The sequence below is a fragment of the Lampetra planeri genome, chromosome 18 (assembly GCF_965212315.1).
Source record: "Lampetra planeri chromosome 18, kcLamPlan1.2.h2, whole genome shotgun sequence".
NCBI lineage: Eukaryota > Metazoa > Chordata > Hyperoartia > Petromyzontiformes > Petromyzontidae > Lampetra > Lampetra planeri.
Genome location: NC_136124.1, coordinates 5,853,272 through 5,879,020, shown reverse-complemented (window position 1 = coordinate 5,879,020; position 25,749 = coordinate 5,853,272). Strand labels below are relative to the sequence as shown.

Here is a 25,749-nt window from a genome sequence, read left to right as displayed (position 1 = left end):
ATTCTTTCACAAGGCTGTTGGGGCAAGTGCTGTTAGTGAGCAGCACCGATGAAGGCCGGAATTGCACATGACAGGGTCGTGTGGCCAGCACCATGGCTGGCCGCCTTTGTCTTCCCAGTGCCATTGTTTAAACACAATACCTGTTCCCCATTTAAGGCTGAGTCAATGATGTTGGTTAGGAGCTGGAATCGACCTCAGGTGACCGGGTCCTTCGCCTAGGACAGGGGTCGGCAACCAAAATAACAAGAAGAGCCATTTCTTTCCAATTCGGTACAAAATTCAGTATTTCAAGAGCCGCAATGCATCTGAGTACATACTGTACTCACGTACATATCGTCAAGAAGCAGCCCGTAAAGAGCCGCATGCGGCTCCGGAGCCGTAGGTTGCCGACCCCTGGCCTAGGATGATGCACAGCTGCTCCCCATGGTCGTGGCACACGTGTACACAAAGACAAAGACCCCCCTTGTCGCCTTTAACACACTGTTGTGGCAAGCGCTGTTAGCGAGCGCCTATGAAGGCCAGCATGGCACACGAGGGGGTGGGTGGCCAGCACCACTCCCGGCAACCGTTGTCTCCCGGTTAGTGATGTCTACACACAGTGCCAGGTACTCATTTAAGGTCAAGCTGACCTATGGCAGGGCCCAGGCCGGTTCAAATAATCGTGACTCTTATTATCGTGACTTTGATCGGGAATCGAACTTGGGTTGGCGGGTTCATAGAGCAGTGCGCCAACTACTGCGCCACCACTCCCCACACAGAGATACAAAGACAAAGACCCCCTTCATAGCGTTTAAGAGACTGTTGGGGCAAGTGCTGTTAGCGAGCACCTATGAAAGCCGGCACGGCACACGAGGGGGTGGTTGGCCAGCAAAACGCTCAACCACCTTTGTCTCCCCAGTGGCGAGTTCACACACCGCACTAAGTACTAATTTTAGGCTGAGTCGACCTATGGGATGCCCAAGACCGGTTCACGTATTCGTCACCGGTGTTGGCCAGGAGCGGGGGACACGAGCACAAACACACGCACACACACACACACGCGCGCACGCACGCACACGCACGCACACACACTCCGTGCCGTGCGACGGCCGTCGGCTCTCCGTTGTCCTGCGACTCCGGACTTTTTGTGCGAACCGTGGCGGGAGGCACTCGAGAGCAAACACGCGCGGCTCACGGGTCATGGGACCGTCGCTGAAGGCTTGGCCGCTGAGCAGCGGCTACCAGCCTAGCACCACCCACACCCCCCCTCCCCACAGCCCCCGCGTGAATGTCCATCGTGCCCCCTGTCCACATTCCTCAGCGCAAGCACCGCCGCCGCTCGCTGTGGGTGAGCGGTGGCGCGGGCCCCTGCGTGGATCGTTGTGGTGGCTCCCAGCTCAACGGCCGCTGGCCCGTGCCAGGTCACCGACATTTACCGTAAATCAGGCCACCTTCCGACTCGCCACGTCCCTGCCACTCCACCACCCTCACCAGCAGCGCAAGAAACCCTCCAGCCCGTCCTCTACCATCGCCGTAGCCGGGACACATCACACCACCGCCCCCTCACCCCCCACAGCAATACCCAATACCTCTAGCATTATATAAGAATATGTCTCACCCCTTTCTGGCAATAAAACAGGTGTGAAGATGTTAAAACACCCAACTGAGACTGCATACACTACCAGAGCATGTTTTTGTTTGCATGTACACCACAAGTGCGTGCGATTAATTCGGACATGATTCCTTTAAAAGGGTTTCTGTTTCGTGTTCTAACATCTTAACGCCTGTTTTATTGCCAGAAAGGGTAAAACCTCTCCGATTCGTCACTAAGTGACAGTCATGTCACCACGGCGCCTGTGCCAGGACAGGTGCACTTTGAGGCCACGTGAAGTGTCGAAAGCTCGCTGACAGGAGGTCATGGGACAGACCCAGGTGCCACGGGTTGACTGACTGAGATGAACAACAGATGCACCACCTGTGCCCACTACAGTGCCAACTTGCTAAATTTTAGTCGCCCAGCGCTCCACTCGTTGTTGTGACCGTCACTCCTCTGCCCTCCGTTGTTGTTGGAGGGCGACTGCCTCCAACTGACCAGTAGCGTCCTTCACGAGCCTCCCACCCACCCACCCACCCGCCCGCCCCCCCAGATACATCGCGTCCCACCACAGAAATGCTCTTCGTGAAGGCAAGAAGATAACGTTTCGGATTTGTGGCAACGGGTCATTGCCATCCGTAAATGGACAAATAGCCTAAAAAATGGCAGCCCGTGAAGCACGCGGATGAAATACGAGCGGGGTTCACGTTTTGAGGTTATTTTGTAAAGGTGGCGTGTGTGGGATTTTAGGTGCAGGATTTAAGTTGTTGTGGGGTTAAATTTGTGGGATTTGGGTTGTGGGATTTTGGTTGTGGGATTTTTAGTTGTGGGATGTTAATTGACAGAGGTGATTTAATGTACCGACCCCCATTCTTTAACACTGCCGTGCCAGGAGTTGGACTGCAAGCCCAGCGCGCTGGCCACTAACACCGCCCATGGCAGCGTCCGGCTACTTTCCCGCAAATCGCCCAGGAATTTCCCCGATCGCCTCAAACCGGACAAATTCAGTTCGGTTCGAGATCTCAAAACCCTGCGTCGTTGAAAACAAGCTGAAGGCAAAGGGCCGGTTCAACCCGTGCGGGCCGCCACTGCGGCTGCAGGAGGAGGAAAAACAGGGAGGAGGGAGAAGGAGGCCCCATGATTGGCCTCTGCCATAGGGTGGCACGGGTCACCTGGCGTGAATGGTGTCAAGCGGCGCCGGGAGGGGAGCGGGGCGCTGACGCGGCGCTGGCAGCCGAGAGCGGAGTGCGCGAGCAGCCGCCCCCCCCCGAGGTTGGCACAACCTGTCACCGAGATAGCGGCAAGTGGCCACATGGCATCAGAGACGGCGAGAAAGTGGTGGAGAGGGGGGGGGGGGTCTACCAATTGGGGGGACGGGATGGTTGTGGGGGGGTGGGGGGGGGGTGATGGTGGAGGAGTTCCATCAGTTAGCGCAGCGCCGTGGAACCCACGCATGCCGCAGACGACGGTGAAACTGAATATTGCCCGTTTGAAAAAAGAAGTAAAAATAAACTTCTGCATCTACCGTGCTCGAAAACAGTTAAGGGATATTTTAATCTGCGAAGTGTGTTCGGGGGGTGCATCCACGGCTGTGTTTTCTTAGAATATCAACCGGGATTTTTTGTTTTTAAATCGCGGATGGTCAAGTCACCCAGAAGGCGCACCGTCTTGTCAGAATCTTAAGGAACCGAGTTACGGTCTGGATAAGTGAGCGACCAGATGGGTGAGTGACCAACTAGCCGAGTGATTGGATAGGTGAGTGATTGGATAGATGAGCACCCACAGGTGCTGGAGGCTCGATGGGCAGCAGGAGGGGCAGGGCAGCCAAATCCACTGTGGCAACGTCTACGCTCTCCCTCCACCAATCCGCACTAACCATCGTGGTGAAGTATGGTCAAGACCCCCCCCCCCTCCCCCCTCCATGACCGGCACGGGGTGCGGAGTCAATCCACTAGCAGTGCCTTTACAAAAGAGGAGTGCGTGTGCACGTACATACGTTTTGAATCCGGTTCATGGGGGTTGTTTAACCATAAGGGCGCCGTGGTGGCGAGAAGTTAAATACCTCGCCTAGTATACAGGAGGTCGTAGGTTTGATTCCGACCCTGACACCTGTATATTTGGAGATTGCACGTTCTACCCGTGGTAGCATGAACTTGTCTCCTGTTCCTCCGGGTTTTCCCTTGTCATTTAAAATCAACGTCACGCGTTTAGGGTATTTGGCTGTTTTTAATGTCTACTGCGATAAGCCAATTTGTTGGGCTATCATTTATGGCCAGTTCGCTCCTGACAAAGAGCTATATAGTTCCGTGGGCCTGGCCTGGTAATTTTTTTACATTAGTTTAGTTTAAACAATTTAGTTGAAATAGTTTTGTTGAAATAGTAATACTTCACCAGACTGGTCACTGGCGGGTTGGTGAAGAGGCAGCTCTTTGCTGGTTCACATACAACTCACCCACCAATGACATCCATCACCAGCAATCAAATCCGAGTGCCGTGCCGTGTTGACAACCGTGCCACGACTCTCCCCCTCCCAGACGTAAAATGGTCCATCTCATGAAGATTGCTTGTGTTGCGCCCGAAACGTCGTGATTGGTTTTATTTTGTTTTATACCTACGTGACTTTACCAGAAAGAACCAAAGAGTATGGATCCCTGCGGTCACGAAAACTTCAAATCTAGACTTGATTTGAAGCTTTCGTGACTGCAGGAATCCATACTCTGGTTCTTTCGGTAAAGCCACGTAGGTATAAAACAAAATAAATTAAATTCAGTCACGACGTTTCGGGCGCAACACAAGCGCCCGTCATCAGGTGGGACAACCACAGCAGAAAACAACTGCTGAATTTACAATCACACGCATTTACCATAAATATAATAACACATCTCCTGCGGGTAAGCAAACGGCGGGCGTGTTTGGAAGCAAGCGGAATTGCTGGCAACACAATTCTCTCATTCTGCGCTTGGCTTCCTAGAGACGGGAGGCACAACACGAGCAGCGCACGCATAGAAACACCATAGCAACACCATCGGAACCACCACTACCGCCACTCTTCCATGAAGCCAGCGGTGGTGCATCTGCCAGTCATCCCAGTCAGTCAACCCATAACACCTGTGGGGGGGAGGGGGGGTCTGTCCCGTGTTATCCTGCCAGCGGCAAGACTTGGACAACTTCACATGGCCTCGGGGTGCACCTGGCCTGGCACAAGCGACGTAGTGACGTCACCGCTACGGCAGTGGCGAATGGCGGCTGTTTGTTGTTGTCGTTGTTGGTGGTGGCGGTGTAGGTGGTGTCTCATCAGTCACGCGCCGTCTGTGTAAGACGAGCGCACGCGCGCGCACGCGCTCGCATCTGTAGCGGCTGCCACGGCGGCAGGTGTAGTCAGCTTCCCCGGACCTACAAATTGCGGCGCAAACAGTGCAGCTTGTGGGATATAATGAACAGTAAACGGAGGCAGGATCAATATTTACTCGCAGATATCTTGTATCGTGTGCCCGGTACCCTCCCCCACCACCCCAAACCCCCCCCCCCCCGCCTACCCCCACCCCAGGGATCAGGCCAACCGCGGGGGTTCTCATACTCCACTGCAAACACGCGCCGCCATCTATCGCTTTATGACGTCGCTCCGCCGGGCCCGCCAATAAGCAGCTTCTTTTACAGCTGCGCACGATAAGGTGAAAGATAATCCCAGGTGTCATCTCGCGTTAACTTACCCCCCCCCCATTCCCCCCCCCCATTGAACCTACCGCCCCCCCACCCTCCACACCTACCCAACGATGCACCTGCCCCGTAATTCCACGCAATGCGGCTAGTGTTTCACACTTAATTGGAAAACGAAATTAAGCGGCTGCAGAAGGGCGTTTTTATTGTCTGTCTCCGCGAGATGCCCCTCGAGTTGGGCAGGTGCTGCGTGACGGCGGCGGCGGCCGCGGCGGACGATCGGCACAGCGGCCCGGCGCGATGAAAATTTACGTGCGACCCCCGCGGTCGTACCGCCACGCGTGGCGCCCCAATGCGCCATTCGGTGAGATGTTCCAAAAAAAATTTGCCGCACGCGCTCCATCGAAATACCAACTCGGGAGAACCACAGGCAGACCCCTCTACCCGCCCTCCCACTGCCCGTGCATATTGCCAGGCCCTCTGCCCCTTGTTTTTGCCTGAGCGAGGCTGCGAGATTGAGACGGCGTGCCAACAAAACGGCCCGGACGAAGTCTGGCGCCGGTGGCGAACGAAACGGGGCACAATCCGCGAAAAACACTCGGTCGGGAGATGCCTCGGGACGTCTTTGCCAACGTGACGAAGGGACGCGAGGTTCAATTCCGCGAGCCGCTGGTTTTATAGGCGGTTTCATAGGTTGGTCAGGGAATATTTCCCAGGCCGCCACCGGCGGTAGACTGTGGTCGGTGGCACCGTGATCGGTGATCCCAGAGCCAGAGCTGGAGGCTTGGAGAATCATTTTCAGGTGCAAAATGTTTTTCGGGAGACCGTCCTGGGGCAGACTCGACTGAAACGACGCCCACTTGTCTACGCCAGGCCACCTGCCTTCAATTTGACCGGGGACAATAGAGACGTGCATTGAGACAATGAGTTTCTGTTGTCGATCGATCATACTTCACCAGGCTGGTTAGTGCTGGGTGGTGCAGGTGGATTGGGGCGGGGGGGGGGGGGGTCCCTCTCGGTCCCTCTCGGTCCTTGACCAGTTCATGTCCCACTCAATGTTGCCCATGTACAGGAATTGAACTCGGGTTACAAGGTTCATGGCGCAACTTTGGAAGAATGACGCTAAAAAGTAGGTAAACCACACTAGCAATTACGAGCAAAGCCCACGGCTATGGTGTGAACTAACTTCATAAAATCTCAGCACGGTCTTTACTAAAACTAAACCATTTTTATTTTACCAGGTAAGACCCACTGAGCTATGTAGCTCTTTTTCAGAAGTGACCTGGCCACAAATGACAGCTCAACGAAGTGGCCTATTGTGTGGAAATGTATAGCAGCCAAAAACTCTATCATGCATCACATTTAATCTGAAATTCGACTTTTTCAAGGGACAACCTGAGTCACGAAAGCAAGTACAGGACAACGTCCCATATCCGACCTGATCAATCAACCACCCAAAACAGCTGGTGCCATATTTACACACAATGGTGTAACTGTAAATTGAATTAAAACTATTTTAAAAAATGCATTTCACCAAGTAAGGCCCACTGAGCTGTATAGCTCTTTTTCAGAAGCGACCTGGCCACAAATGATAGCGCAACAAAGTGGCTTATTGTGTGGAAATATATTTCAGCCAAATACTCTAAATGCATGTTTCCAAATGTGGAATGGAAAACCGGAGGAGGCAGAGAAAAACCCATGCAACCACGGGGAGAACACGCAAACTCTAAATATACAGCAGGCGTCAGCATTGAAAACAAACCCAAGACCTCCTGTATACCAGGCGAGGTCGTCAACATCTCGCTACCTCTGGACTCTCTGATTAGCCAAATGATCGCTAACTCTACCGATTACCGATTCGATTACTCGGCTAAATCGGTTGACGCAACAATAGTCGGCTGGTAAAAAATAAGTCTCACACTGCTGTTACTAGCACGTGTGCCGCTGGACGGGAGGTAACTGGCGGGGTTGGTGATGTCATTGGCATCGTCAGCCGCATCACGCTGGGCATGGCCACCATTTTTAAAGGGGTCTGAGTCGTTGACCGCAATTTTGCGTCGACGACTCGGATCGATTGAGTAGTAATCATAATAATTTACATTTATATATAAGGGGCCTTGCACTCGCATTTCAAGTGTTGTTCCAGCCTTAGTCTTTACCCACAGACTCGACGTGTTACAGTATTAAGTCTTCTACCTGGATGTTGAGCGTTTGAATGTTGCTCAACTCCAGAGTAAATTTTAGTTTTAAATATTGTTCAATGGCTTTATTTCGGGTGCCAATGCGAAGGAGACGATGCCCGCTGTTATGTGGAGATGTACAACATCATAGGGCGAGTTTAATTGCCTTACCCCTCATACTGGTAATCTTAGTTTTTTTCGGTAAAGTCACGTAGGTAAAAAATTGCTGTAGCATACCCTACAGCAATATTTTACCGGAGCGGTTACACCTGATGACGGAGGCTTGTGTTGCTTCCGAAACGTCGTGATTCAATTTATTTTAATGTTTTACCTACGTGACTTTACCGAAAACACCAAAGAATATGAATCCTTGCAGTCACGAAAACTTAAAAATCCCTCATACTGGGTCAATTCATTTCAAGTATTTAGTAGGCTTTGCTTTCTCTGCCTCAGACATACGCGGTGGCCGAGATTACACGCATACAGACCCACGTACAGGCTTGCCTCGACTATAACATCAGCAACCACCATCTTCAAGGTTCACCATGGCCTCACTCCTGCCTACTTCTCCCCTCCATGCACTCTCCAATCTCTCCCATCCCACTCTACTCGTCTCCATGTCCTCTCATATCTCTTCCTCCCATCTCAATCTACTCCCATCCACGCACTTTCCTCTCTCAAATCACTCTACTCCCCTCCACATTCTCCTACATCTCCCCGCCCATCTCACTCTACTCCTCTCCACCCACTCTCCCATCTCTCTCCTCTCATCTTACTCCCCTCCATGCACTCTCCAACCTCTCCCCTCTCATCTCACTACTCCCCTCCACGTGCTTTCCTATCTCTCCCTCCCATCTCACTCTACTCCCTTCAACCCACTCTACTAAATCTCCCCTCTCATCTCACTCCACTCCCCTCCACCCACTCTCCTACCTCTCCCCTCGCAGCTTGCAGCGATGAGTGCAACTGCGGCACAAACCCGGCGAACCCGGATAGACGTGAAGGTATTAACTTTCCTCACTAAGCTATGACGCTCGGTATAATTCCAAAATATCTGGTGTTTGTTCATCGTCGGTCAAGACCAATCCACCGCCATCTCCCACGGTCTAGGAACACTGCGATCCATCTGCAGCACCTCCACCAGAGTTGATTTCGCCGCCCCATTCCAGGGCGCGTTCCGTACCGAACCCATGCTCTGCGTGGTTCTCTCTGCTGTCGGATACCAACAACAATGCCAACCACCACGTGTGGAGGAAGGTGTGGGGATCATTTCCACCAAACCGTGAATGTGGTGAAGTGCCGAACCATCAAGATCCACATCACTGATGACTCGACCAATACAACCACGCGTACTCTGGTGGAACTAGCCGACTGCTCCACGAAGCTATCCCAATACAACGTGCGTATTCCGAATCTCTATCAGAATCTTTATTTATCCTGGATAAATCCGATGAGCTATGAAGCTCTTTTCCACAGATGTCCTCTCAGTTACCATCCCGGATACTGCCGTTGAATAGCTCGCGACATCAAACGCACAATTGCGGCCCTACTGCTTTTCTTTTTTTCAAACGCCATACGACACAAGAGGAGAAGCGCAGTTCCGTCCTTTGGCTGCCACTCCGTCGCTACCCTCGACGCCTCGAGCCTGCGTGCGTACGTGCGTGTTCCCTGACCCGTACGTTCCCCTCTCTCCGCTCGCGCTCTCTCTGGGCATGCGGAGATGAGGAGCGAGCCGAGGCCTTGGTGGTGGTGGTGGGGGGGGGTGCACGTGCCCGTCGCGCCCGCTCGCTCCTCGTCACCGCGCACGCCGTGTACCCTTCTGCTTACGACGTCATAATCTCATTTGCAAACAGGACCTGTCCATCTTCTTATTTCTTTCGGTAAAGTCACGTGGAATGGAAATAATAAAATAATAAAAATAAAACATAATAAAATAATTCTCACGACGTTTCGGCCACAACGCAAGCAGCCGTCCTCAGACAGACCTGTTCTTCACCTGAGGACGGCTGCTTGCGTTGTGGCCGAAACGTCTTGAGAATTATTTTATTATGTTTTAATTTTTATAATTTTATTATTTCCATTCTACGTGACTTTACCGAAAGAACCAAGAAGATGAATCCCTACAGTCACGAAAGCTTTAAATCGAAATTTAAAGGACCTGTCCACACAAACAAGGCGGCCTCAAGCTCGCCACTGCCCTGCCCACGTTCTGCCCACGCCCCGCCCACTCTCTCCGGCATGCTTTTCCCCCAGTCGTGGAGGCATCTCACGCCGGCCCCGTTCACCCCCGCCCCCTTCAGGGCTCCTCCCCCTGGTTGAGGGTGCGGCCCGGCGCTCGCGGAGGTCACAAGAGAGGCTGTCGTGAACGCGGGGGAACTCTGTGGGCCCCACTCTTTACACGCTTGACCAGACGTCTTTGGAGGCGATGGGAGTACCCACACTCTTTGTTTTTTTAAACCCACCAAGGATTGAGCAATGAGCGACAGCTCCAGAGGGGTGCTTAGGGATCACAGGAGGGTAAGAGAGGGACGGGACAGAGTGGAGGGGCGAGGGAAGGGGAGAGAATGGGCGGTAGAGGAGGGGTGGGGATTTGAGAGAGGAATATAAGCAGGTTAAGGAGGGGGACTGCTCAACGTACAGTGGCAGTGTTGAGTCTATGGTGCAGTGTTGAGACTATGGTGCAGTGTTGAGTCTATGGTGCAGTGTTGAGTCTATGGTGCAGTGTTGAGTCTATGGTGCAGTGTTGAGTCTATGGTGCAGTGTTGAGTCTATGGTGCAGTGTTGAGCCTATGGGCAGTGTTGAGTCTATGGGCAGTGCTGGGTCTATGGGCAGTTTTGAGTCTATGGTGCAGTGTTGAGTCTATGGTGCAGTGTTGAGTCTATGGTGCAGTGTTGAGTCTATGGTGCAGTGTTGAGTCTATGGTGCAGTGTTGAGCCTATGGGCAGTGTTGAGTCTATGGGCAGTGCTGGGTCTATGGGCAGTTTTGAGTCTATGGTGCAGTGTTGAGTCTATGGTGCAGTGTTGAGTCTATGGTGCAGTGTTGAGCCTATGGGCAGTGTTGAGTCTATGGGCAGTGCTGGGTCTATGGGCAGTGTTGAGTCTATGGTGCAGTGTTGAGTCTATGGTGCAGTGTTGAGTCTATGGTGCAGTGTTGAGCCTATGGGCAGTGTTGAGTCTATGGGCAGTGCTGGGTCTATGGGCAGTTTTGAGTCTATGGTGCAGTGTTGAGTCTATGGTGCAGTGTTGAGTCTATGGTGCAGTGTTGAGCCTATGGGCAGTGTTGAGTCTATGGGCAGTGCTGGGTCTATGGGCAGTGTTGAGTCTATGGTGCAGTGTTGAGTCTATGGTGCAGTGTTGCATTGCATTGTTTGTTGTCTTATTTCAGGGCAGTGCTATTGACACGTGGGTAGAGTTGTTTTGTCCACGATTGTAGCGTGTCCCCAACTCTTCCACTCGCTCGATCTTGCTGCCGCCTCTCCACTACGAATTACAAAACCGCGATGTACGGGGGAGCTTCGGGTGTCTTTGCATATTCATTCAATTAATTCATCGGAATCTTTTACCGTCAACAATTTTTCACTTTCACCGAATTCCCACACGCATCAAAGATTCGCCCCCGTTGCTTCCTCTCATCTATTTCATTCGCCACATCGCCACCATTACATTCAATACGTTGTGCCGTTGTTAAATCTGTGTAAAGCGCCTTGGTTTAAGGTGCTGTATGAATTCCGATAAGATTTCTGCTTTAAAAAAAACCTCACTTAAAAAATTATACTATTAAGTTTTAGAGATTCAAATGGAGGGGGGTGGGGGGGGCACAAGACATCTGGATCACCCTGTACACCCACCCGATGCGCCATGAGAGATACAAATCCAATCACATTGCTAGCGGGCTCCCACGCTTCGTGTTGATGAAACGAGTCCGGCTCTTGTTGTTTTTCACCTCGCGTGCGGCTTGTCAGCGTCACGAAAACAACGATTCTCTTCGAATCACGGCTACGGCTCGCAAGGTCACCGCTACAAGATCAGCGCTCGTGACGCCTTTGGGGAATCCGAACACGCTCGCACGCGCGCACATGTACACACGCTCGCTCGCGTGCGCACGTGTACACGCTCGCACGCGCGCACGTGTACACACGCTCGCTCGCGTGCGCGCGTGTAGATATGAGCGCACGTTTGATTTTAAGCGTTCTGCAATAAATATTTTGATCGACAGCTTTACGGGCGGTGCGTCTGGGAGGCTGTTTGCCCGAAAGCATTGCTAGGAAGCGGTTACTATGAAGTCGTATCGTCAACAGAATATGCTGCCATTGTTTTATTGAGCTAATTGCGGATAAGGCAGCGGATTGCAGCCTTCTTATCTGGCTCGCTTGCACGTGACGTTTTCGCGGTAACAACAGCGCGAACGGCGCCTCTCTATCCCTTAGGCGAGCCAGTACTCGCAATTTTTTTTTACGAACACCCCGCATCAGGCCACGGCTAAACACGGTAGAAAGCTAATTACAAGCGCAGCCCTGCAATTGCCTGCCCACGCCACTGCTGGCGTCAAGGGCCTCCCCCGGACTGGATGTTGCCTGGCGGCCCAAGGCTCAATTCTTGATAAAGTGCTTCTTATCTCACTGGGCTTTACTCAGTGGGAAATAAAACGTCTGATTCTGAGCTCTGGAGAGCCCTACGAGAAGGCATTTGGCCTGCTCTTCCATGCCGGCCAGATGTCTTAGAAGGAGAGGTAGGGAGTACCCACACTTCACCACGAAGGACTAACTGTGGTGTAATTCGTTGCATACCACTGGGTGGACAGAGAGGCAGGAGCGCGATTTGAGAATTCTATTAGAATCAGAATCTTTATTTATCCTGGAGGAATCCGATGAGATTTGAAGCTCTTTCACAGATGTCCAGTAGGGGCAGGTCAGCAAGTTACAGCACAAACAACAAACTATAGGAGTGCAAAGTAGAGAAAACGTAAGGAAGTCACACTAAATTAAAAAATATATATTATAAGTACAAATTGCAAGTAAATACATTCCTGCCCGTTTTTTCAACACGAAATGCAAGCTAGGGCAAGGCAACACAAAACAACAACAACAGTCCCAGACCACAGCAAGACCCTCAATTAAACTGCACATTAACATCAAACTATCGACGCACGGATGAGGGTCAAAGTTACAAATCACATGTGAAAAACGTGGTAATACACTTACTGCAGCACGCCACGAACATAGACGAGTAGTTTGTCAATCGGAAACAAATAGAGAGTTTATTTTAAAAAAATATTCCTAAGACCCATCTCGGCAGAGAGTGGCTCGCTCGAATTATTGTGATTGTGGGTGGTGGATGGCTAGTTCAGAGGTCAGTACTTGCAAGTAATCTTAATTTATACCCCGGTGAGAGATCGTTGAGAAAATTATCTTTTATAACAAACGAAGCTCGCAAATTAAGAGACCATCCAGCTTGTGTGTGCGCGGTCATTAAAACGTATTTATTGACTTGAGTGTAAGAACTAAGAATGGGAAGGCTAAGTCTAAAACTAAACTCTTTGTTATTTTACCAGGTAAGGCCCACTGAGCCATGTAGCTCTTTATCAGAAGCGACCTGGCCACAAATGACAGATCAACGAAGTGGCCTATCGCGTGGAAATATATAGCAGCCAAATTCTCTAATATGCGTCATGTTGATTATAAAATTCGACTTTTTCAAGGGACAACCTGAATCACGAAAGCAATTGCAGTAAAACGTCCCATATCCGCTGTGACAAATAAACCACCCAAAACAGCTGGTGCAATATTAGCACACAATGATTGAACTGTCAATTTAACAAAAACTATTTATTTTATTTTACCAGGTAAGGTCCACTGAGCTATGTAACTCTCTTTTTCAGAAGCGACCTGGCAACAAATGATAGCTCAACGAAGTGGCTTATTGTGTGTAAATTGATAGTAGCCAAATACTCTGCACGTATGTTTCTAAATGTGGAATGAAAAACCGGAGGACCCGGAGAAAAAAATCCACGGGATCACAGGGAGAGAGACACGCAAACTCCAAATATACAGGTGTCAAGGGTTGGGATCGAACCCATGTCCTCCTGCATACCAGGCGAGTGAGTTAACACATCTCGCCACCACGACATATCAGACCTTTCCATGTAGCCACCTCAACCCCAGTCGCCGGTCGAGTCGGAAATGTTACGTATCGCACCGATATATGAACCAGTAAATTGGAAAGAGGCTGAGCTGGTGTTGCAGAATTCCTGGGTTCAATTCTGGGCAGCTGCCGATGATTCAACTGGGTTTTCAAGAGCAGTGGTTATTTGATGGCCTCTGTTCGATCATCAATGATTCCACAAAATATATCACAATAACACGATGTTTTTATTTTATTTTATGTGACATGGTTTATTCCAGCTCTTAGAAGGAAAAAAAAAACACATTTTCACGCGATGATAGGCAGACCTTTATAATGTTTGCCTCTCGTGTGGATGAAGACGCCGACGACGGAAGTGACGTCGGCGGTAGTTCTGTCAAGTTATCTTCCGGGGGCCATTCTGTGACACAAGGTGCCCCCCCCCCCCCGGTGTGCGCCTTCTCTCGCTGTGAGAGTTCCAACCGATGAGAAGCTCTGTCGTCACCACGTGACCATGCAGCCGATAGCACGATGGGAAAAATACCTGGGGGGAAATAAAGCCAAAAAGAGGCTTTATTTTTGTGTTGTTGTTGTTGACACAAAGCGATAAGTTCCCACCAATCTTCACCATTCAAATTTAAATTGTATTTCCATTTGAGCGCCCACTGAGAGTTCGTAATGTTTGACAAATACAGTGAAGCTACTGGGAGAACTCCTCCTAGGTCCAGGCAAAATTACTGTCAACTTTCGAGGATAAACATTTACACCAAACGGTGGCTTGCGAGCAACGTCGACCATAAATGCAAGGTTCCCCCAACGTGCGCAGAGCAAGGCGAATGAACGCGCTACTCATTTCTTCAGAGCTGCCTTTTGAGTTTAGTTTGTTGTCCTTCCTCTGCACCTCCGATTAGCGCGGTGGACTCCGTACGGTGCAAAATAAGTTCTACATACATACATACAAAAGCAAAAAAAGTTAGACGTATATTTAAAATAGTTTACGGCTCAGGAATTGTGTACTTGATTCATATCACGAAAAAAATGACCACCCCGTATAGCCCTAACAGACTGTGGGGCACGTGCTGTTATCGAGCACCTATGAAGGCCAGCACGACCCACGAGGTGGTGGGTGGCCAACACCACGCCCAGCTGCCTTTGTCTCCCAAGTGCTGATGTATACACACTGCACCACGTACTAATTTAAGGCTTAGTCGGCCTAGGGGAGGCCCAAGACTGGTTGAGATATTCGCGGGTAACCGTGCTCGTAGCGCAGTGCACTAACCACGACGCCACCGCTCCCCTTTATTCCCATCACACACACACACATCTGTACACATATATGCCCACTATGGAGCGATCAACCTAGTGAGACCGAGTGAAATTTCCTTCCCGTGGCTTCACAGAAAGTACGAGATACAAAAATCCGTGAATTTAAGTACACGGTCTAAAGAGAAGCCGTCCATCATGCTCACTTAACACGGGCCTTCTTTTTCCAGTTTCTGTTATGGCCTTCAAGTCGGGAGTGAAACTTGGACTTTGTGAAACAAATTCCTCCGAATGACGTGGTCGTCGTACGCTGGGACGCGCACACTCATCTACAAAGGCTCAGAAATTAATCAATTAAATTACTTTCCGATGACGCAGGCGCAGACCACATCTGCATCCGTGTCACTATGGAGGTGGAGCCGTGTGTACGTGATAGTGTGAGATTGCATTTGACGGGTGGGTGTGTGTGGAGGGGGTCGGTGGCGTAGTGCTTAGCACGAGCGACAAACCCCGACAACCTGAGTTTGACTCCTGCGAGGGCGTTCAGGATTACCTAAGCGCAGGCATACATGTGTAAGGTGTGTACGTGTGAACGTGATTGTGCGCGTAATTGTAGCCTTATCGTGCACGTAGCCTGGCGTCACCGCCACTTAGTGGCGAATGGTGGTTGTTGTTGTTTAAGTGTAGGTGAGTTCAGGTAGGTGGTGTTGTGCGGAGCGGTAGTGTAGCAGTACCCAGCGACCTGAGTTTGATTCTCGCTCACGGCCAGAACCGATTACTGCAATCAGAACCGGTCCTGGGCCTGCCCGGGGTCGACTCGGCCTCAAATGAGTACCTGGTGCGGTGTGTAAACCTCGCCACTGGGGAGACAAAGGCGGCCGGGCGTGATGCTGGCCACCCACAACCCTCGCGTACCGTGCCGGTGTGCTCGATAAACAGCACTTGCCCCAACAGTCTGCGAAGGCTACACGGGGGATCTTTGCCTGTTGGGTGTGTGCGCGTGTTAAGGTGTTCATGTGTTTGAAGCACGGGGGGTGGGGACGCTCTGCGTCATCGCCTGCAATCGAGATACCAGCTCTGAGCAACAACAAGCCACCGTTTCTTCCCCACCCTCTTCCACCCCCCCCCCCCACAATACTGCGCGGGGAGAAGTGGGACAGCGGTTAGCGAGCTGCACTATGAACCCGCCGACCCGACTAGGATTCCCGCTCACGGCCAACACAGGTGACGATTATCTGAACTGGTTCCTGGGCTTCCCATCAGCCGACTCAGCCTCAAATGAGCACCTGATGCGGTGTGTAGTAAACATCGCCACTGGGGAGACAAAGGCGGTCGGGCATGGTGCTGGCCACCCATCCACCCCCTTCATGGGTGCTGCTCGCTAACAGCACTTGCCAATGGGGATCTTTGTCTTCGTGATATCACGCAGCAGGTGGCCCACCACAGGCAGGCGCCACCGCCTCCCACCCAAACAAGACCTCAAACGCTGTCACCTCCTCGCCACCGACTCAATTCCCGATGCCGCTTCTGGGATCGTGCCATGGTCACCATCCTCGAATCTCATACAGGTCCGGTACGAACGCTTGGCTGCCATCCGAGTGGAAGGCCGCGGGTGGAAGTCCAGAATGCACACCCTCGTCGTTCGAGACGCCAAACATCGCAACCTCCTCGAAGACACTGGCGTAATCTCGTATGCTTTGGGTCTTTCGGTAAAGTCACGTAGATAGGTTCAGAGAAAATATTTTCTGAATTCCTGCAGTCACGAAAGTTTCAAGTCAAGATGACGGACGCTTGTGTTGCGCCCGAAACGTCGTGATTTATTTTATTTTTATACCCACTTAACTTTACCTAAAGAACCGAAGAGTATGGATTCCTGCAGTCACGAAAGCTTAAAATCAAGATTTTCAAGTCAAGATTGGTGTAATCTCATCAACCGCATCGGGACATCAACGGCCCGACATGCGCACTTTCCCTCCATGAATGGAACAACAACAGACAAGACGCAGTGCAATTGTGGCCATGCAACCCAAACTACGGACCGTGTCGCAAAAAAAACCCACTGAAGCCAGCAAAACGACGCGAACTCTCTTTCTGCTGAAGCCCTCTTGTCGTGGCCAACAGCAGAGACCTCGACATTGGCATTTAGCTCCTAAACCACATCGCTACCATCGCGCGCGAGAATAGAACAGCAGATGGGCAACGTTCGACTACGGTCATTTTTTGTTTGAGTGGACCGGGAAACCCCCCCGTGTGAAAGTTCTATTCCCGATCTCAGATCGGCCAAAAATAATATTGAGCGACCGCCACCTATTCATATTATTATCACCACGCGAACACATACACGGAGAGATGGGGGGGGGGGTGGAAGAAAAAAATCCCACGTTAACAAAACAGCTCGGGCAGAGTTAACAACGTGTGCGACTCTCGAACAAAAACCGGGCGAGTGCGCAGAGAGAGTTGAGAGCGCGTTGTGTGAAGTGCCTCTCCGCCTGAAACGTAAATAGAGCTCCGTCCTGGGCCTCCAGGGATCCCAGACGACCGGCGCTATCCTTTGCTGAATGTGCTTCAGCAAGAGAATTTCTCGGCCGGTTTCAACCTTCAGGGTCTCATCGGCTTGCCAAAAAAACAGGCGGCTTGGCCGTCCGTGCTAAGGGTGTGCGAGAGGAATGCAAGTCGGCCTGAGTGTGTATGCGGAACTTCTTTCACGCCACACGGAGCCAACCGCGCTCATCGGAGGGGCGTGGACGATTGCAGGGGCAGGTTCCGCCATCGGGCCACCACGCGGTCAAATTAAAACGTGACCACATTAAATGTATTTTTAGTTATTTTAAAGGTAATTGTCTTAAGTTTCAAGAATCACGGTTCATTTATGGGATAAGTCGACGGTTTGACACTTACGCGAATAATGAATGCACCGTCGCTGTCGCAGCGCGGATTGCGAGGTCACGTGGTCCGCATGCGCACGACCCAGTGGCGCGGTTGGCAAGGCCCCTAAGTGCAACGAGTGAAAGGGGGTGGGGGGGCTCTGGAGGGGGGGGGGGCCTTCCCCTGTCTGGTATTTGCCTCCCCCCCTCGCTCTCCTCCTACCAAACAGCACGTGCTTGCGTGGGCTCTGGTGCAGTTGCACTGCCGGCACACTCAACAGCTTTGCTAACGGTGTGGAGACGTGTCGCAAGATTAGTGGGGGCTAGTAGTAGTGGGGGTAGTAGTAGTGGGGGGGTAATAGTAGAGGGGGTAGTAGTAGAGGGGGCTAGTAGTGCTAGTAGCAGTGGGAGGGAGGGGAGGCAGTGCGGGAGCGAGTTTTGCACATCGGCGTGTTTGCTGTTACCCTGGGAGGGAGGGAGGGAGGAGGGAGCGAGGCTGGCTGGCTGCTGCTGCTGCTGCAGGAGGAACACCACCACCTGTGTTTGCCCTCACGCTTTTTTGTATTCTGCCCTCTCTCTCTCTTTTTTGTTGTTGTTGCGAGCCGGATGGACGCACGGTGGTGTTTGCCCGGCCGCCGTCGTTGCGATGCAAGAATTAGGAGGCGAGCGCGCTCGTTGGCTTGATCCTCTCTGGCGGAAGTGTCAAACCGCTAAAGCCATCCCGCTTTAAAAAAAAGAAAAACGCACATTGATTGAAGAGAGAGAGAGAGAGAAAGACAGCGCGCTTTTGGGGCCCGGCCCCGGGCGCGTTGGTTACCTCCGAGAACGGCGAGCTACGTTCCTGGGGGATCGGCGACGGCTCACGCGCCGGCACCGTCCGATCCGTGCCGAGCGGGATGAGCGGCGGCCGCGAGGGCGACAGCGCCCCGAGGGGGATTCCTCCGAATTCCCACGCATTCCCGCACGCGTCTCTGCGCGTGCGTGAGCGTGCGTGCGTGGTGGTGGCGGTGGTGGTGGTGTAGCGGTTGTGGCGCGCTGCGCTGCGAACCCGGCGACCCGAGTTCGATTCCCGCTGACGGTCGACACCGGTGGCGATTGTCTGAACCGGTCCTGGGCATCCCACCTCGGTCGACTCGCCCTTAAATGAGTGCCTGGTGCGGCGTGTGAACATCGGCACTTGGAGAGGCAAAGGCGGCCCTGGGCGTGTTGCTGGCAATTCACCCCTCCACGTGCCATGCCGGCCTTCGTCAGAAATGGAATCTGTAGTTAGACTCAAGGAATCAGATGAGCTTTGAAGCCCCGTTTTGTTTTACAGATGTCTAATATGGGCGGGTAATGTGTTACTCGCTAACAGCATTTTCCACAAAAGTCTAATAAGGTTATACAGGGAATCTTTGTTGTGTATGTTTTATGGGTGGGAATTGGGAGTGTAGTGGCTAGCGCGCTGCGCAATGAATCCGGTGACCCGAGTTCAATTCCCGCTCACAGTCAACAACAGTGACGATTATCTGAACCGGTCCTGGGTCTTCCTTAGGTCGACTGAGCCTTAAATGAGTACCTTGTGAGGTGTGTACACATCGCCACCGGGGAGACAAAGGCGACCGGGCGCGGCGGTGGCAATGCACCCCATCGTGTTGCCTTGCCCGCCTTCACAGGTGCTCGCTAACAGCATTTGCCCCAACAGTCTGTTAAGGCCTTAATGGGGCAGATCTTTGTCGTTGTGCAATGGGTCGTCTGCTGGTGGTGCTAGACAACTGCCCGATGGAATTTTGATGGCGCATTCAATTCCATTGGCCCTGCCGGAAACGCTGGAACGATTCAACTTCCCCGGCGATCTGGCAAATCGACGCGTCAAATTCAGTTTCCTAACGCCTTCCAGAATTCCAATTCCAGGTTCAATTGACTTTGCTTGGCGTAGGTTTCCCCACTTGAGCTGCCGTGTTTATTCGGGACGACGTCCGACGTTTCGCCCCACGTACCGGAAAGCACTGAATTCAGTCCCTGAAGAAGCCTCCGGCATGCGGAGGGAAACGTCGGTCGTCGTGCCTGATCAACGCGTGGCACGACCCAACATCACGACGGAGAGCTGTGGAGAGGAGAGGAGGTGCAGTGATTAGCGCCGCAGTGGTGAGTTAAACTTTAACCGGTCCTGAACTTCCCACACCTTCCCCCCAACCTTTTAACCAACCGGCACCTAACCATTCTGGGTGAAGTATGGTCAAATACGCATCTGAGCAAGGTTGGTTACGTACGGTGCGAAAAAAGTTCAACATACTTTTAAAGTGGGGACAATCCTTAATCTAGTTGTGGATAGATAAAGGCCTGTAATTAATTATTGTTATTATTGACACACTCTTGTAGTAACAGATATTCAAAGCAGAAGACTTTGGGACTTCCTTTAGCAAACTACCATCTGCATTTGCATTGCGATAACAGTCTATGAAGCGATTCCCGAGGACATAGACACACGCACAAGCAAAACCCCCACAGAACGCATCGGGCTCGGCGGTTTTCCACGACGCAGGTGAACAGGAGACGTGGCCAAGTTCAAATAAAAAAAATTCTCAAAAAAAAAGAACCATTACGCGCTAGCGAACGTTCCTCGCCAACACGAGAATTTTTTTTTGCGAAATGGGAAGCCAACCCTGCACCCCCCCCCCCACCACCGAGCTCCTTATCCATCGATAGGGCACGCCATCCGAGCCTGCCTTACTCAAACACATTAAAACCTTTTCCATAGATTAATAGCTGCAGCCCAGCAAGCCGAGAAACACTCACGGACACACACAACAAAGACACAGATCCAACCTGTATAGCCTCAGCAGACTTTTGGGGGCAAGTGCTGTTAAGCGAGCAGCAGCTATGAAGGCCGGAAAAGCGCACGAGGGGGTGGGTGGCCAGCACTACGCCCGCGCCGCCTTTGTCTCCCCAGTGGCGATGTTTACACACCGCAACAGGAACTTATTTGAGGCCGAGTCGACCGAGGAGTGACCCAGGGCCGGTTCACACAATCGTCACTGGTGTTGACCATGAGCGGGAATCGAACTTGTGTCGCCGGGTTCGTAGCGCAGCACAAAAACCGGGACACCACCACACACACTAAAATCCCCCTGTATAGCCTGGCCAGACCACCTTTGTCTCCCCAGCGGTGATGTTTTCTCTCCACACCAAGTGACTTACTCACTTACGGCTGAGTGGACATAAGGGAGGGCCCTGCAACGGTTTATATGTTCGACGCCGATGTAGTGCCGTGAGCGGAAATCGAACTCGGGTCTCCGGGTTCATAGCGCAGTGCGCCCACCGCTCAGTCGCTGCTCCCTACGCAACAGCAAAAAGAGCCATTCGCCACCAAGTGGCAGTGACCTCACAGCGGTGCTTGTGCCAGGCTGAGCCACGTGAAGTCGTCGAAGGCTCGCTGCTGGCAGCAGGTCACGGGACAGACCCGGGCGCCGTGGGGTGACCGACTCAGATAACTGGTGGATCCACAACCGGATGTGCTTGCCACTGTGCTAGCTTCGGTGCGTTGTAGCCGCGTTATTTTTGTCACGATGCTTACTCCACACGCAAGCCCTGATAGACATTTCAAAGTGATTTTTTTTCTATTTAATAAACTTACATATCTGTCAGAGCCCCATTGTGTATAGTACATTCTCCAAATAAATGTTCCCTAGGTCTCTCTGGCCCTCTGTCCCTGACACGAAGGCTGGTCAGCGCCCGAAACGTCGCCTCTTTAATATATTGTCCTCTTGAGCACAGTGTTAGTTTAGTTTCCTCTGACTGACGTGTTGAGTATAGTTAATGTGCCAGTGCACCACGCAGAGGTGCCCTGCTCACAGACAGCAGGAAGGCACCACCATAATGCACGTACGATGCTCTCGGCCTTGTCGAGACCACCAACTCGTACTGGACGTGTGGTCGTATTTTTGTTGAGACCAGCAACTCAGTGGTGTTGAAAGCGTGGCCGTCCCTTCTCTCTCTCTATGGCCCGTGTCCTTTCTCAAAGATGTTAGGATCAAGGCCTTCCTGTACTGGATATTTCTCAAGCCATTCCTTCAGACTTTGTTTTATTTCTTCTGTGGATATTCACCCAGATGCCGGGCATTCACTTACAGCTCTGGCACAGACAGACACACAGACGCAATCACAGAGTCGCACGTGCATGCACAAAGTCAATGGTCCCCACGTATCGCCTGAACAGACTGTAGGGGCAAGTGCTGATAGCAAGCACCTATAAAGGCCGACACGGCACACGGGGGGGGGGGGGGCAGATGGACAGCAACACTCTCGGCCACCCTTGCCTCCCGAGTGCCGATCTGTAAAACAGGTACTTATTTAAGGTTTAGTCGACCTAGGGGAGGCCCAGGACCGGTTCAGATAATCGTCACCTTTGCTGGTGGCCGTGAAGCGGGAATCGACCTAGAGTTGGCGGGTTTGTAGCGTAGCCGCGCTAACCGTTGCGCCACCGCTCCCCCCCCACACACACACCGCACAAGGACTTTAGCTGAAGTGCACCGAGCTTGGCCCCGGCTTCGATAGCTGGCGCGCGCTTTTCGCATGACCAGCCGGTCCGCCGGTGACCGCAAGGCGGGCAACAAGTGACGACTTAATGGCAAGAATAATAAAAAAATATATATAAAATAAAGGGTTCCCAGCGGAGCCGATAACACGACGCGCGCAACAGGCAGCCGATAGCGCTGCCCAGCGAGTAACGCCGCAAACTCGGCACCAGCGGGTGTCGGGCTTTCGCGCTTTCACGTTCGCGGTGATTTTAAAAAAACGACGGTGTCAGTGGCGGCGGTGGCCACACCCCAGGTCCGGCGGTTCAATCGGAGCGCGATCGATGGGGCCCGCAAATAAATACGCGAAGCCCCCCACGCGGACGCGGGCGCGGCACGAACAGAAGTCCGATGGGGGGCGCGGGACGGCGGCCGTACACGTGGGAGATGATGGATGTGGCCACGCGGCGCCGTCAAAGACCGGCTTTGTTCTCGCAAATCATCTTTGCACCTCGCCCGATCGCTTCGCTTTGAGCGCGTGGAGGAGGAGGAGGAGGCGGACGAAGCGAGGTGGTGGGTTTTTTTTTGTTTTTTCCCCCCCCAACATTTTACGGAACACCCACGGGCCAGGGGCCGCAGAGCCGTGGTTAATCGTTAACCGGCCGGTGAGTCACTCTCCAACTGTGCCGCAACAGTGGGGGCGGAGCAAGTTCACCTGGTCCCTTTGGCCTTACGCGACGCTGACTTATCGCCGCGTTCTTTACCGGGAACCTTTGCGAAAGTCTCGACTGGAAAGCTGCGGGCCGGAGTCACGGGTTCGAACGAACCGGTCTCCTGGAACAAAGCGCCGTACGGCTTAAGAAGTCCACGGCAGAAGCTGCGGATCTGTTTGCCGGCTCCCAACAGCAACAACAACGACGAGAAGAAGAAGACTCGGAGGAGGCCACCAGAAGAGTTTAACCGGCGGGCGGCTTTTTTGGGTCTAATTCTTTTTGAAATTTTTGTTCACTTCTGGCTTTTTTTGAGTTCACCATAATTCCACAACCGCGCCGCGCGGTCTAATTGAGAAAACCTCGACCCCCGAATGGAGCCACGCGTCCGCGCGGCAGGCGCTTCGCGGTAAGGGTAGCCGCGGCCGAAACAAAAAGGGCCATAAAATCGCGGTATGCCGGTGACTGAGGGCCAGAGCAGCAGAAGAAGAAAAAAACACCTTGAGACTCTTCCCTTTATAGGCCATTTGGCAGCCCCCCTCATTCATGCTGCCCTGTCCCATCCCCCCCCCCACCTCCAGCCCTGCTCACCCCTCACCCCCAGGCACCGCTCACCATGGGAGTCGTCATAGTGGCCCGGGCGGCTTGCCACGGCCAGACCGATAAGACGATCGATCCGGTGGGGGGCGGTGGAGGTGGTAGTGGGGGGAGGAGGAAGCGGGGGGGGGGTGACCAGCCAATCGTGGCGACGGGCGCTCTGGCAGGTGTGCGGGCGGGGCTGGCTGACGGGCGGGGGGGCTGCTGTTGCTCGCTAAACATTTGTGGAACAGAGCGCCACGTCCGCAGGCATCGCAGCTCCGTGACGTTGTGGGGACTGTGGGGAGGGGGAGGGGTAAGGGGGGGGGGTCAGCTGCAGGGTTCACGTAGGACCGGAGTCTGATTGTGCCACAAAAAACGAGGACACATCTTCGAGGAGAGGACGCGGTCTGCTCGTATGCAGAAACGGGTTGACGATCGAGGACACTCATCCGTGGTGGAAAAGGATGAGGAGCACGAGAGGAAGGCTGCAGGAGAGGGGCACAGATTGTGGAAATGAAGAGGAGGGCAGAGAGGAGAGAAGGGTGTAGGATTTGGCAGCCACGAATGCAGAGCACGGAATAAGACCTTGGGAGGAAGAGGATTTCATGGTACCGGGCGGAAATGCGTAGTCGTCTTGAGTGGGGTACTGCTATTACTCTGCACCTGAAAAGAACCGGGACTTGAAACGTCCCAGAAACACTTACAAATTGGGTTGTCACATTTTCCACAGTAGACACACTGGGGTATGTTTCTCGGTCAGCCAATCAATGTCTGCCAACTGAACACAGCCGTCAAATCGTGGACGGTGACACCCGTTCGGGGGTAGCAACCCGAGTTTTGGACGGCTGCCTCCGAAAGAGGGCAATCCCGGGGAAAGTCGTACAGGGTGGCAACCTGACCAAATCCACTTTGCTCCACCGCACGTTGCACGGTATAATTGGTGCAATTGTACAAAATAATATATATATATATCCGGGTGGGGAAATTAACTTTACATCTGTCCATTATATATACGAGTGGCTGTCTAGAGCTCCCTCCGGTGGAGGTCCATTTCGCCCGCGGTGGCAAGGGCAAGCAATTTCACGGTAGCATCTTTACCTCTTTACTGCCAACTATTTTGTATTTTTACTCGGTAAGGCCCACTGAGCTACGTAGCTTCCTTTTCACAAGTGACCTGGCCACAAATAGATAGCTCGAACAAGTGCCTCGTTCTCATGCAGTAAAAATGGTATGGCAGTCCGAACGCTCGATACGCGTGATGTTGATTCTAAACGTGGAGGGGAAAAACCGGAGGAGCCGGAGAAAAATGCATGCGACAACGGGGAGAGTGAACACGCAAACTCAAAATATACAGCAGGCGTCAGGGTCGAGATCAAACCCACGGTCTCCTGGCTACCAGGCGAGTAGTAGCTAGCATCTCCTAGGCCACAGTTGTTTGTGTTTTTTGTTTATGTGCCATATCTTTATTAGTTCATTAATTTAGATTTTTCTTGATAGAAGGGGGTTTTCATGTGCATGGTAGCGGTTGTACATGGGATTTGGTCCTCATGTATAATTAATGTACAGCGTTATGGGATGCTATTAGGGTGAATGACGCTCTATAAATTTAACGTATTATTATCATTACTACTACTTTGAGTTGAATAAAAAAGAAGAAGAGGAAATGCTCTGTATCAATGAGAACGCGTTTCTGTATCCGGTAACGCCGTCGGCACTCCTGAGCGGGTAGGCCCGCTCGCCACAAAAACCCCAGCGCTCCCGTCACTTTGTTTTGCTTAGAACACGTTCGCCCCCCCCACCCCCGCCCCCACTTTTAGGGCAGACGATCCGGTCACAATCGCGCCGACCACCTGTTTTATAAAACCCAACGACAAGACTGCCGCATTGTGTGGGCCAAGAGCGGAGGAATGCCTTCGTTTATAAGTACCGGAGGCCTTAAATAAGCACAGGACAATTTTGTTTATTTTACGGCATATTCTGTGAAGATCGCAAACTTTAAGCTTTTTTTTTTGGGGTTGCTCTCCGAGCGTGAATCTCCCCGTGTAATTTGGACACCTGAGATGACAGGCGACGCTCTCGTGTGTTACTACGTGGACCCGTCTCTCTGCACTCGGAACCACTAAAGCTATTTTCACAGCTGGTGGTCGTAGCGGCGGCGATGGTAGAGAGACGGAGAGAGAGAGAGAGAGTTAGAGAGATGGGGGGGGGGGGGGCGCACCGCACAAACGGACACGATGATCCGCACGTGAAATTTGGCGGTGGCCTCTGCCGGGCCTCTGCCGGGACGCGGAGGGCACACGCAAAAA

At 52.4% G+C, this 25,749-nt stretch overlaps 1 long non-coding RNA gene across 2 annotated transcripts in view; it reads right to left on the bottom strand.

Annotated features, from left to right (window-relative positions):
* LOC144723541 (uncharacterized) overlaps positions 1-25,749 on the bottom strand; it is a 97,608-nt gene that overhangs the window by 39,559 nt on the left and 32,300 nt on the right. Inside the window, exons 2-3 of one of the 2 annotated variants that reach the window (XR_013586215.1) lie at positions 18,476-19,744; positions 12,229-14,075 (exon numbers count right to left, since the gene is read on the bottom strand). This is a non-coding gene — a long non-coding RNA (uncharacterized LOC144723541). Of the gene's footprint in view, positions 1-12,228; positions 14,076-18,475; positions 19,745-25,749 lie in introns of those variants that run through there. The other variant, XR_013586214.1, reaches the window with a different exon arrangement.